At 46.8% G+C, this 12,914-nt stretch overlaps 1 protein-coding gene across 6 annotated transcripts in view; it reads left to right on the plus strand.

The window, feature by feature from the left end:
• PPP1R12B (protein phosphatase 1 regulatory subunit 12B) overlaps positions 1-12,914 on the plus strand; it is a 133,707-nt gene that overhangs the window by 12,099 nt on the left and 108,694 nt on the right. The gene's annotated exons all lie outside the window — the stretch shown is intronic.

Here is a 12,914-nt window from a genome sequence, read left to right on the forward strand (position 1 = left end):
TGTCACAAGTCAGTTGCATGTGCCACCCTAGGAAGCTGGGTTTGAGTACCAAAGCTTTGTGCAGGCAAAGCCTTGCTTCTGCCAGCAGGTGAGGAAACTGGGCTGGTGGGTGGGAGTCAGTGGCACCTGTGGTGTGGAGACCATCAAGCAGGCAGTGAGGGGAGAGCGGAGCTTGGCAGCTGCAGTCCCTCTCTTGGACCAAGTGGAATAGCCTCTGGGTAGGAGGGGAAGGAACCAGTGAGGATAACAGCCCTGTTTGACAGCTTGTGGCTCTGTTCCTTTGCACAGTCCTGGGTGGGACTGTTTGTTTGCTGTTCCTGGGCGGTTCCACCATGTGTTGGCTGCTCTGCATCCCTAGGTGCTACTCCACGGCTGCCCAGGTGCTTTCTGGACCAAAGTGCTGCTCTGGGGCTTCAAACTCCCCTGGAGCTGTTGAGCTTGTGCCAGGTTCTATGTCACTTGCCTACCAACTGCCATTTGTTTCCCAGACCCTCTAGAAACCTAATCTCATTAATTCAGTGAAAAGCTGAAAGGCAGTAGAGTTCCTGCCGGGTCTTCAGGGGTCCCCTTTTGATCCAAGTGACCTGGGGGCCAAGAAGGCCCAGTGGTGTCCTGGGGTGCATTAGGACAAGCATTCCCAGCAGGTCAGGGAAGGATCGTGCCCCTCTGCCCAGGCCTGGTTGGCACATCTGGAGTGCTGTGTCCAGGTCTGGACTCCTCAGGAGGGACCTGGAGCAGGGCCAGCGGAGGCTACGGAGATGAGAAAGGGCCTGGAGCATCTCCCTGCCAAGGAAAGACTGAGGGAGCTGCAGCTGTTCAGCCTCGAGAGGAGACAACTGAGATGGGATCTCATTCCTGTCTGTCAGTGTCTGCAGGGAGGACTCAGAGCAGGGCCCAGGCTCTGCTTCCTGGGGCCCAGCACTGGCACAAGAGGAATGGACAGGAGCTGATGCCCAGGAAGTTCCACCTGGACATGAGGCAGAACTTCTTCCCTGGGCAGTGACAGAGCCATGAACAGGCTGCCCAGAGAGGGTGAGGAGTCCCCCTCGCTGGGGATATCTCAGACCCATCAAGACATAATCCTGGGCCATGTGCTCTGGGGTGACTCTGCCTGAGCAGGGAGGTGGGACCACATGAGCCACTGGGGTCCCTTCCAGCCTGACACATCCTGTGATTCTGGACATGAACTTTGCAAGTTTCAGGTTAGATCACCCACACCTCTGCTGGGGTTTGCACCCCTTCCCTGTTCCCATACACATGGACCTGGAAGGTGGGGTGTATGGGGAGAGGTGGGTTAGTGAGGATGAGCATATTTGCTGCAGACACATGGTACTTCTGCAAACATCTGTGTACTGGATCTGTGAAACAGGATTTCCAATGAAGAAAATAGAAAAGTGATGATCTAGAAGAATTTAAATCCTAATTATTTCAAAATGGAAAGAATAATATGTTGTTCTTTGTGACATATCATCTTCTATATGTTGTGGCCTGTGTGCATTCTCTTCTCCAGCATAAATCACTATAATAGGTACATGCTCTATTCAGGGAGCACACAGTGTCTATTTTTGGGGGGTTTCTTTTGAGTGTATTGGGAGAATCTGAGTCTTGGATACAGCTCAACAAAATAGTTTCAAATGACAAATCTGTCCCACTTTTGGCATGGTGTGCTGAATAGTTTTGTAGTGTTTTCTCAGTGATACCAGGGCTGCGTGCTGTCAGTCTTACCTGTACAAAGATCTCGTAAGATAAAAAATTAAAATTGAGCTTTCCCAAGCTGTAGTATTGACAGAACAGAATCCAGAACTGCTCGGACAAATGAAAAGTATCAAGTCTTCAGCATCAGTTGGAACTGGCACATGAAGTCACTGAGCTGTTATCCATTGTTATGATGTATCATTTAAAGCAGCTACCAGGGGATGGCAGCGGGAAGTGACGGTTTCAAAAGGGCCTCCAAGAAGAACCTGGGGAGTGATGAAGCCAAAGCAGGCAACAAGCATGTGGAGAGGAGAAATCTGGTGGAGATGGTATGTTTGGATTTTCAAAACACTTTTGACAATATCCCTCTATGGAAGCTCTAAGAAACAAAGCTTTTGTGAAATAAAGAGATCTTGCTAATTTCTGTCTGAAAGAGACAAAACAAAGGCTGGCAATAAAGGGTCAGTTTGCAGGAGGAAGGGGAGTTATCCTATGCATCTCCTCTGGAGTTTGTGCTGCTATGCACACCTTTATGTGAGACAGGAAAGGGAATAGAGCGAGGTTACAAAGGTTCCTGCACAGTCAAGGTAGTGAAGTGTCAGCTGGCCCTGAAGGGTGTCTGTATTGGCCAATTCACTGAAAAAATGGCTGGCAAAATTTGGTCTGTAAATGGGGAATAATGTTTTTGGGGAAACAGTGGCTTCCAATCCAGTTTTCACAGGCTGGAAAAGCTTGTATCTTGCTCATGTGTAGATTAATATGTGCAGTTCTCTTTCTACCATCTCAAAAAAAAAAAAGTTAAGGGAAAGAGATGGGAAATAACATTGAAGGGATCAAAGTCAATCAATGGATTGGGTTCTATACCAGGAAAGAGCAAAACTTTGTGATTCCTTCTGACCGACAGAAAGCCACAAGCACAGGTAGGATAAAGGTTTCCAAAACTATATGTAAAATTATGGCGTTAGGGATGTTCAGTTTTTTCCTACAAGGAAGGATTTAAGGACATCAGAGTTTTAAAACAAATACTTTTTCTCATCTAGTGTAAAATTCAGCTGTGGAACTAATTGCTTTAGGACACAGTTCATGCCAAAAGCTTCCGTGTGTTCAGAATCTGCATGGTGGGTACAATTCTAACTGTGTAAGTTAAGCTCTGGATTGCCAAGCTCTAGCATGGGTGGAAGATACAAAAAGCAATTAAAAAACCATTATTTATTGCAGGTGGGAGTCAAGAAGAGAAAATAAGATGGGGGGAAGACTAGTAAGGCCCAAAACCTTCTCAAATGTTAAAGCAAAAGTTTAAAAGCTAAAATCTGGTGCTTCTTAGAGGGCTCATAATACTGTCCTGCAGAAATTGTGACAATTCTGCTTTGTGCTTAGTGGGCAATTTTATTGAATTTTTTGGTAACTGGCTGCAGTGGTGTAAAGATTATATTTCATAATGTCCTCTAAAATAGAAAGAATATATGTATGTGTGGGATATCATCACGCTAATCCAGGAGGTCTTGAGCATTTTTCTCTTCCTGGCTTGTAGTAGACTGAACTGATACATCTGACTGAACACGGTGTCCAGGTGTTCATGCAAGGGATGGATTTCCTCTTTCTTCATCATCTGCACTGGCTTTTCTTTTCATTCTTGGGTGATTGACAAACAGAATTTGACCTTCACAGCCCTAAAAGGTTTGCCTTTTAAATGAATATCACTTGAGTCATTCTGAACAAGCATTCCCTCGTGCTGAAAAAGATAAGTGGTAAATGTGTCTGTCTCTCGATGAGAGACTTCAGGGCTGTGCCAGCCTGTACAGCAGCAGAGCCAGGGTTTGAACTTCAGAGCATATTGCAAGAGTTATTTTTGTTCCTTTATATTAATAGCTGCTGTAGAAGGAGCCATGTGCTTAAGGCCAAATCCTCTCTTACAGTTACTCTGAGTATTGCCTTCTCTACAGTCTACAACTCGGTCTTCAAAATCCATTCTTTTCCATTTAGTTTAGGTGCTGTTAATCTGTAAGAAAATTGTTCAATATTGCAGAAAGTGAACAAGGAATAAAACATTGATTGTAGTCCTTGGGACGGGATCCCAAGGGATATGCTGACAGCACACCCAGCTTCCTGTAAATTGTGCTTGGGATTTCAGTTCAAGCCTTGGCCTAAACAAGAGCTGCTGCATCTTTTAAATTACAGTGTTGTGGTGATGAAACAAACCTTCAGAGTCCTGGAGATTGGGTGATACCTATTGTTGACAAAGCTGCTAGCTTCTTTTTATAATTTTAAAACATTTTAAACATAGAGTCTATTTTAAACGTAGAGTCATGGAACCATTGAGTTTGGAAAAGACCTCCAAGATCATCATGTCCGACCTTTGACCAACCATCTTCTCAGCCAGACCTGAGCACTGAGTGCCTTGTCCCGTTGGTCCTTAAACACCTCCAGAGATGAGGACTCCACCACCTCCTTGGGAAGCTCCTGACCACCTTTTCTGTGGAGAAATTCTTCCTGATGTCCAACCTGAACCTCCCCTGGTACAACTTGAGGCTGTTTCCTCTTGTCCTGTCCCCTGTAGCCTGGGAGAAGAAACCAACCACTGTCCTGCTAATCTGTTGCACTGGGCTGGTCTCAGTCTCCAACCATTCACCTCTTCTCCAGTTTGGTTAAACTTGTTTCCTAATGCCTTGGCTTCTTGGAGCAGTGTTTGGGTAATTCTCCTTCTGTGGTAGGATGCTGAAAGCTGCACCTCTTCTGCTGCCATGTGTTTGGCCTTTTGCTGTTTGCCCACAAACCACACTGGGCTGTCTCAGATGGTTGCTGTTGGAGAGTTCCAGCCGCGGCTGGAAGAGGTCACAGAAACCCTTCTAGTTCAGTCCTCTGTACTGAGACATGACCAGGTTTATCAGAGCTTTTTAGAAAAGACAGTTAATTATCCCCTTCCTCAACATCACCACAGAGCACTTGTCTGCCCCTCCCACAGAAGGCGAGAAGCCCCAGTGTGTGGCAGGCTCAGCTGGAACCGTGCGTGATGTGCTTCCTGCTTCAGCAGCACCCTCTGAGTCATTCAGCCAGCCCTCAATTACCCACCGGGGACAGAGAGGAGGGCATAGAAATGCTGGATTAAAAGTAGTGCTATCAGTTACTGATGCTGTAACAACATATTAGTGAGTGCTGTGGTGGAAGACAGACCCCCAGGAAGCAGCATGGGAGCTGCCAGGGCCAGCGTGTGCTGCAGCACAGCAATGCTGGGGCTGCTCTGGCCTCCTCAGTGATTCCTCGCTGCTGTGTTCTTTATGTGCTTGTTTTGCCTTTAGATTCTCCCACCTAAATGTAGGAATATTCCTATTTTGCTTCATTGTAAGACTGTTTATGAGAGGCTGGGCTCTGCTCTCTAGAGTTCTCCACCTTCTCTGCTTTGGTTTCATCTCGCACCAGTAAAACGTGATCTCCGATTCTCTTTTTGCTGAACAGGAGGGTCAGAGCTGGACCTCATTAGTCTGTGCTGGTGGGACCTTTGGAGGAGTGTTCCCACAGGCTCTGGGAACTGCAGGCTGTGGATTCCCTACCCAGCCCCATCCCTGCTGTGTGGCTGCAGTGGGTTGGGGTAGCAGATGTGGGGAGCAAATGTGGAAAAACCTCCTGGTTTCCCCAACTTTTTACAGCTTGTTCTCTTTTTATCTTTCTGAAATCATCTTCAGCCAGTTTGTTTTATCCAAGGAGTTTATTTCTGTGGTACCCTAGAAATAGTATAAACCATATTTGTGATGCCACAGAAATCCTTAAGAAGTGCTATTGGGAAATGGGGTAAGTTGTTTGGGTTTTTTTTGATAGTGAGTTTTGTTTCTGTTTTGTTTTTGTTGGTTTTTTTCTTTTTTTTTGCTGAGCGTTTTCTCATTCATGTCCTATTCATATCTTGTATCTTTTTCAGTTGTGGAGACTAGAATTTCTTATGATACGGAAAATCTGTTGCATTATGTAGAGGCCTAATGATATTTTATGGTTTGTTTTGTTCCACTCCAAGTAATTTCTAGAATTTGCTTTGATTTCTGAGCTTGGAGCTGATATTTTCCTACAGCTATTTGTTATAATCCTAAGAGCTTTTCCCTGAACTCAGTAATAAGCTCAGAGCCTTTCATTTAGGTATGTTTTGTTGGGTGTATTTTGTGCCTGTGATTCACTCTGCAGTGATCTGCACTGCATTTCATCTGCTCTTTTATCAGCAGTTGCTCAGTACTGTAAGATTTTTCAACTTTGTCCTTTGCTTTACCCCTTGAATAGTTTCACTAGCAAAGTTCTCCTCACTGATCACCTCCTCTTCCACGTCCTTTATGTAGCACATTTGGTAGCACAGACCCTGAGAGAGAGCTTTCTGCAGAGCTCTCCAGGAAGATCTGTCTCATATTCTGGTCTCCTCATCAGGAAAATACATTTAATTGTGCAAGCATCTTCCATCTTTCTTGGGCAACTCAGTGGCTTCAGGGGCCATAGTGAGGGGCCTGTTGAGAATCCTTTAGAAAATCTCATAGAATCTCTGGAGTTGGAAGGGACCCACAAGGGTCATCAAGTCCATGCCCTGGCTCTGCCCAGGACAACCCAAAAAATCACATCATGTATCTGTGGTGGGTGTCATGTATCATCTGGACCTTCCTTGTCTTCATGCTTATTTACCTTTTAAAGACTCCAGTGACTTTCTGTCACATGACTTCCCTCTGTAAAGGCCTTGGTGGATATTTTCCTAAATATAACAATTTCTTATACACCCACTCTTCTGCATTGTGCCATCCACTGATGTGACCCCAGCAGGTTGGTGGTTCTTGGGTTTGGTGAAATCTTTCCCTTTCTCCATTCCAGGAGTTTCTTCATTTATCAGTGACTTCTTTCCATCTTCTTAGTCATATAGTGACACACTTGCTGTTTGTCCATTTTTCTGGTGCTACACCAGAGGAGGGTCAGGCTGGGTATCAGGGAAAGGTTCTTCCCCAGAGGGTGCTGGGCACTGCCCAGGCTCCCCAGGGAACGGGCACGGCCCCGAGGCTGCCAGAGCTCCAGGGGTGTTTGGGCAATGCTCTCAGGGATGCCCAGGGTGGGATTGTTGGGATGTCTGTGCAAGGGCAGGGTTTGGACTGGGTGGTCCTTGTGGGTTCCTTCCTGCTCAGAAGATTCCATGATTCTGATAGATGTAGCCTTGATGTGGACTCTGGGAGTGCTGTCCAAGCAGTCCTGCTGCCCAAGCAATCCTGCTGTCCAGCTCCTGTTCCAAGCCTTTGAGTTTCTGGAGCCTCCCCTGGCTGTGCACCTGCCATGCCTGCAGCAGGGAACTCACCTGCATCCCATGGCCATCACCACCTGCCCAGACTTAATGCCTGAAATCCACCTGCTCATGGCCTTGCTTTTGCTTCAAGCTGGGAACTCAGCCTGCAGCCAGGGGTGCATGCATGGTCTTGGGGATCTGCAGTCACGTTGCAGTGAGAGAAACGCAGGATTGCTCTCCCAAGGATCATTTCGCTGCTTACTCCTTTGAGCTCTTCCTTCACAGCTGGCACAGAGATGGGGCTACGTTTTGATCCCTCTGAAAGTCTTCCTGTGTGATATTCTTTGTGTCTCTACCCTTCAGCAAAAACCATAAAATCATAGAATTGTTTGGGTTGGAAGGAGACCTTGAAGACCCATCTGGTTCCAGCCCCCCTGCCATGGGCAGGGGCACCTTCAACTTGACCAGGTTGCACAGAACTTCATGCAACCTGGCCTTGAACACCCCTAGGGGTGGGGCATCCACAACCTCCCTGGGCTACCTGTTGCAGGGCCTCACCTCCCTCACAGTAAATAATTTTTTCTTCGGATCTAGTCTAAAGCTGCCCTCTTTCAATTTGAACCCATTCTCCCTTGTCATGTCACTACATGCTCATGTAAATAGCAAGATAGTAAATAGTCTTGCCCCATCTTTCCTTTAAATTTCTCTAAGACACTGGAAGGCAACAATTAGGTCACTCTGAAACCTTCTCTGTTCCAGGCTGAACAATCCCAATTCCCTCAGCCTTTCCTCATAGGAGAGGTGCTCCATCCCTCTGATTAACTTGGTGGCTTTGTCCTGGCGGGGGTGATCCACTCAGATAAGAGGCTGTTCCATGCCTCTGGCAGTTGGGCTTTGTTGACAAACCTCGCCCTCTCCTTAATTCTCCTGTTCACCATCCAGGTTGTAGTACTCTGTTCCTGAGGGTTTCCTGTGCCACCCACCTGCAGGGCAGACTCATGCTCAGGAGACACAGTGCAATAAACAGAGAATTCACCATCCTCCAGCTGAACTTCCCCCAGGTTTTGATTTACTTCAGGGATGAGTAAGGGCTGTAGTTCACCTGTAAGCCCAGGCAGCTGCCTGGCTGGTGCTCCTGGTGGTTACAGAGGTGGGGAGTTTGCTCTGCTGCCAGCCCTCCCTTTACTGGATGCATTCATTGCTCTCACCATTTCTGGCTGTGGCCTTTTTGCAGGCTCTGCCATCTGTGTGACACTGTGGAAGTCCTGTTGGGGCACTCAGGCAGAGTTCACAGCAGGCTGCCAGGACCTCAGCCACGCGGGGCATGTGTGCAGCACTGAGGCAATAACTGGGTTTATGTTACTCTGAGGAACACATAAAAGTTTCTATCAGGTCTGTATTTCTTAGATCACGGAGACCACAGTTTCTGATAAGATTTGAAATGTGATTCATGTCTCTGGGGAAAGTTGACACCTTAGCTGTGTCCATCTTTCAAACTACCAAGATATCTGATGTCATGCTCTGACAAGAGGTAGTGCATGGCCACATCCTTGGCACACTCAGCTACCCTGTGAGAGTCTCACAGGGCAGTCAAGCAGTTCCTCTCCCCCTTCAGTGACCTCATTGCACAGGTCATTTTCTTTAACAGCTCAGTGCTCTCTGTACCATGTTGGCCACCACCTCTCTTTTCCACGGACATCACCAGAATGGAGTTCCCTGCCCTTTCTTTGGACTGCTGATGGCAGCAGGAATGGAATGTGCTCAGAAACAAGCAGTGAAGGATTTTGTTACTGGTGGCTGTGCTGAGATTTGCTTTAGTTTGTTTCCCACAAGAATAAAAAAACCTCAAAGACACTTTCCTGTGACCGAGCAGCCCTAACAATGCCAATTGATTTCTTTTTCTTCTTTTTTTCCTGTGAATAAAGGCAAGTGCAAATGAGCTCTGTCTAAAGTGTGGTTGGCATTTGAAAACTCATACAAATTGGATCCTCAAACATATGTATTTTTCCAGTATTGGGAGTTCTTGAAAAAATTTTACCTCTGCTCTGGAGCCAGGTTGGGGGAGCTGGGGGTGTTCAGCTTGGAGAAGGCTAAGAGACTCTAGGGGCCCTTCCAGTGCCTAAAGGGGCTCCCAGAGAGCTGGAGAGGGACTTTGAACAAGGGCCTGAAATGTCAGGACACAGGGGAATGGCTTCCCACTGCCAGAAGGTAGGGATGGATGGGATATTGGGAAGGAATTCTTGGCTCTGAGGGTGGGGAGGCCCTGGCACAGGGTGCCCAGAGAAGCTGTGGCTGCCCCTGGATCCCTGCAAGTGTCCAAGGCCAGGCTGGATGAGGCTTGGAGCAACCTGGGCAAGTAGAAGGTGTCCCTGCCCATGCCTCTCCTGGAGCCAAGGCACTGGAAGAGGCTCTTAAGTCTCTCCAGAGCTTTTTCTTCTCCAGGATGAACACCCCCAGCTCTCCCAGCCTGGCATCAGAGCAAAGGTGCTTCAGAGCTTTAAGTTCCTTTCAAACCCAGACCAGTCTGGGATTCTGTGAAGGGATGTGCAGACTCTGTCATAGGACCATGAACTCCTGTGTTCTCCTTTACCTGCTACACTAAAAATGCCAGTTGTAGTCCAGGCTTAAATTGCTGTGTTTAGATAGGTTTATTTCCTGTATTTTGGGAAAATACCTAACTTAACTTCTGCTGTAATATCTAATTATTTTAAGGTTTCAGCAGCATTTAAAAGAAAGCATTTCCTTAAAGCTGCACTGTGATAAGTGATGTTGCAAATCCCAATGATGGCACTAGAAATGGAAATACTGTGAAATTGTGGGCCTTTCAGAAATAGTGTGGAATCACTTTATTTTTAGAAAGATTTCTTTATCCAGCCCCCTCTTTGTCAGCTCCATCATTTGTTATGCTTCAAAGAAAATTCTGTGTCCTCTGATTGATGTGGAGCCTTTTCCTGCTGGGAATAGTTACTGTGGCAGTTGAGCCATGGTGGATGCCAGGCTCCTGTTCAGGTGTGGGCAGGAAGTGGCAAAACTCAGAAAAACCCCTTGTTTGCTTGACTGAGAAGGCTTTGAGTGGCATAGGGCTGGAAAATGCCCAAGCAAGCTGCCACACATCTGTTTGGGGATGATTTTTGCCTCTAAGAGGACATGGACTGATCCTTAGAGAGGTTTTAGCCTCTGAATATATAACTGCAAAGTAGCAGATTTAAACTTTACTGCATGCTGCCTGACTGGAAAGGAAAATGAATAAATAGAATTACTGACTGTATGTTTTTCTCTATATATACCACCTTCTTTTTTCCGGCCACAAAGGTAAAATTCAGATCTTGAAACAAAATTTGATGTGGCAGCCAGACAGCAAGACAGAGTTGTGCATGGGAATCATGGGCCTGACAGTCTGTTTGTGAATAAACTGACAATGAATCGCTCCAAGGAATCTGCTCTTGCTCTTCACCTGTAGTTGTGATGAGGTGTTTCTGCTCACAGCCACTGGTTTCTAGTCACTTAGTGCTAATTCAGCGTCTTTGGCATTTGCAGGAGTTCATGAAACTTCTCGTACATGAACTTTGATGTCTGTACGGTAGAGCTGGTTTCTGTGAAAGCAGTACTGGCCCTTGAGTGACTTGAATGCTTTCTGTGTTGAAAAATCCATTTTTCCCTGGGTTGTAGGCAGCATGAGCTGTCTGTCTTGACATAAGCAAGGTATTATGTGGCAGCTTAAGACTGTCTCAGTCCTGCCCTTCCTGCCGCTCCTGTCATGTGCCTTTGACACCAGTGCAAGTGCTTATCTGGTCCCACTGTGAGCCAGTGTAGCTCCTGGATCTGTTCAGTGTGGTATCAAATGAGTGTCAGTGCCCTTGCTGGGGGAGAGGGTCTGCTGGCAGGGTATTAGGTATATGAGGGCAGCCCTGGCTTCAGCAGAGCCTGCTGCAAAATCCTGCCACGGCAGAGACTAAAGAAAGCCTGGAGTGATCCACAGAGATTTTTCTGTCTGCCTTTGGGGTCTATAGTTAGGCAACACAAATCTCACCTTTAGTTTGCCAAGTTGTAGCTAAAATCATTTGCAGCTGTTTTTCCATGTCTCTGCTGGGGTAGAAGACCTGGAGAGGCTCTTCCTATAGAGGATTCTCTGCCAGAGCAGAGGGGCCCTGCCTGGCCTTCCCACCCCACCTTGCCCTTCCAGCAGGTGTGATGTGAGTGGAACCACCTTTCCAAGTGGGCCACAAAGTGATTTTACATTTTTTCCTCCCATTATTCACCAGGAGAGTCCCCATTTGGCATTGGCCATACTGTGCTGCTTAGCCACCACCAGCGGCCCTGCAAGGCATTGGGGCGAGTGTCAGCCCCGGCCTGCAGGACACCACCTTGGTTTGGCTGAAGCTGATCTAAGGCTGCATCTTGGAAGTTTAGGATATGTTTTTGTTGTAGAGATGATGGCAGAACCATATCTATATTTACTTGTGAAAATGAAGTCTTAAGGAACTGCATTAAAGAGTGCAGTGTAGCCCTTGATGGAGCTCCTGTCAGGACAGAGGATTGTTAGCTGAACATTTCTTTGCTAAGCAAACCTGCAGTACCTAACTTTCCGTTCTCCACACAGGATTGAAATGCTTGTGAGTTTTCTAATTATAAAACATAGTTATTTTGGGCAGGAATGAAAATGTCAGTAATTTGAAAGCAAGGTTTTATATAGACTGTCTTGATCAAGTGCCAGGGAGCGCTGGCTGAGGGGGAGAGAAATTACATACTTAGTGGTCAGAATGACTAAACTGGTGAGACTTGAAAAGCCAGTGCTGTTCCACACCATTAGAAAACTGGCAGTCCCTGCTTTTTAGTGACAGAAAGACTTTATTTTTAGTGTTGGCAGTTGATCACGTACTGGACTCATTTCAAGCTCTTCTCAGATGGTACCAAGCATTAGCCTCTGCTGTTGAAATAATGGGTATTAAAAATCATGCTGGAGCTAGTGGGATGATGGTGATGATGGAAAGGGAGGGAGTAAAATGATGGTCTAGGGTGAATTTTGAAGTCAGTCCCACATGGCCTGGTGCTGGTTTAGAGCTGTGTTGTGGGCTGTAAACACAAATGGCAAACCAGTCAGTCGGCTGCAGAGGAGGAGCGCTGTGGAAGTGGAAAATCAATGTCTTGGGTCCTGTTTGGATGAGAGGTGAATTCAGTGCAAGTTGCTGGACACATGGGAGCACAAATACTGTGAGGCTGGAGGGGTTCATAGGACCATAAAATGTCCTTGGTTGGAAGAGATCATGGAATCGAACTCCTGGCCCTGCACAGATACCCCAGCAATCTTACTCTGTGTCTGAGAGCATTGTCCAAACCCTCCTTGAGCTCTGGCAGCCCTGGGGCTGTGACCATTCCCTGGTCCCTGGGGCTCTTTGCATAGTGAATCCATGTCTGTGTGGTCGATGCTGATCTTAGGTTTGCCAAAATGCTCTTTGATTAGAAATGTTCAAGGAGAGGCAAAGAGCTGCGTGCCTGTGCCTGTCATCCTAGAAGAGTAAAAGCAAAGCAATTTAGCTTTCTTCCCATTTCCCTCTCTTTCAGTAACACAGAGTGTGAGTGTCCAGCTGACCTTCTCTCTCCTTCCCACAGTGGCTCCTGTTTCTTCACAGAAGCCGAGCTGGAAGCTTTGGCATTCCGAGGGTGAGGGCAGGTCCTGCCCAGGCGGGGACAAGCGGAGTGTGGTGCTTCAGCTCTCACTGGCAGCACCATCACTGCAGCACATGCAGGAGTCCTGGCAGTTGGAAAGAACTCCACAGACATTTAGCCAAGCCATCTCTGCTTTAGTGCAGCAGGTATTTGCATCTAGCTCCCTGTAAATAAGTTGATGGCCCCAGTACATATATGAAGGTGTGGGGAGTTTCAAAATAGTTTCAAAATAGTTTCAAAGTGTGGTTTCTATTCAAAGCACTTCTCCACCTGACATTTCATGCTGCTATTTCATCTTGGAAATGCTACGTTCATGGCA

This window comes from Motacilla alba, chromosome 26 (assembly GCF_015832195.1).
Source record: "Motacilla alba alba isolate MOTALB_02 chromosome 26, Motacilla_alba_V1.0_pri, whole genome shotgun sequence".
Taxonomy (NCBI): Eukaryota; Metazoa; Chordata; class Aves; order Passeriformes; family Motacillidae; genus Motacilla; species Motacilla alba.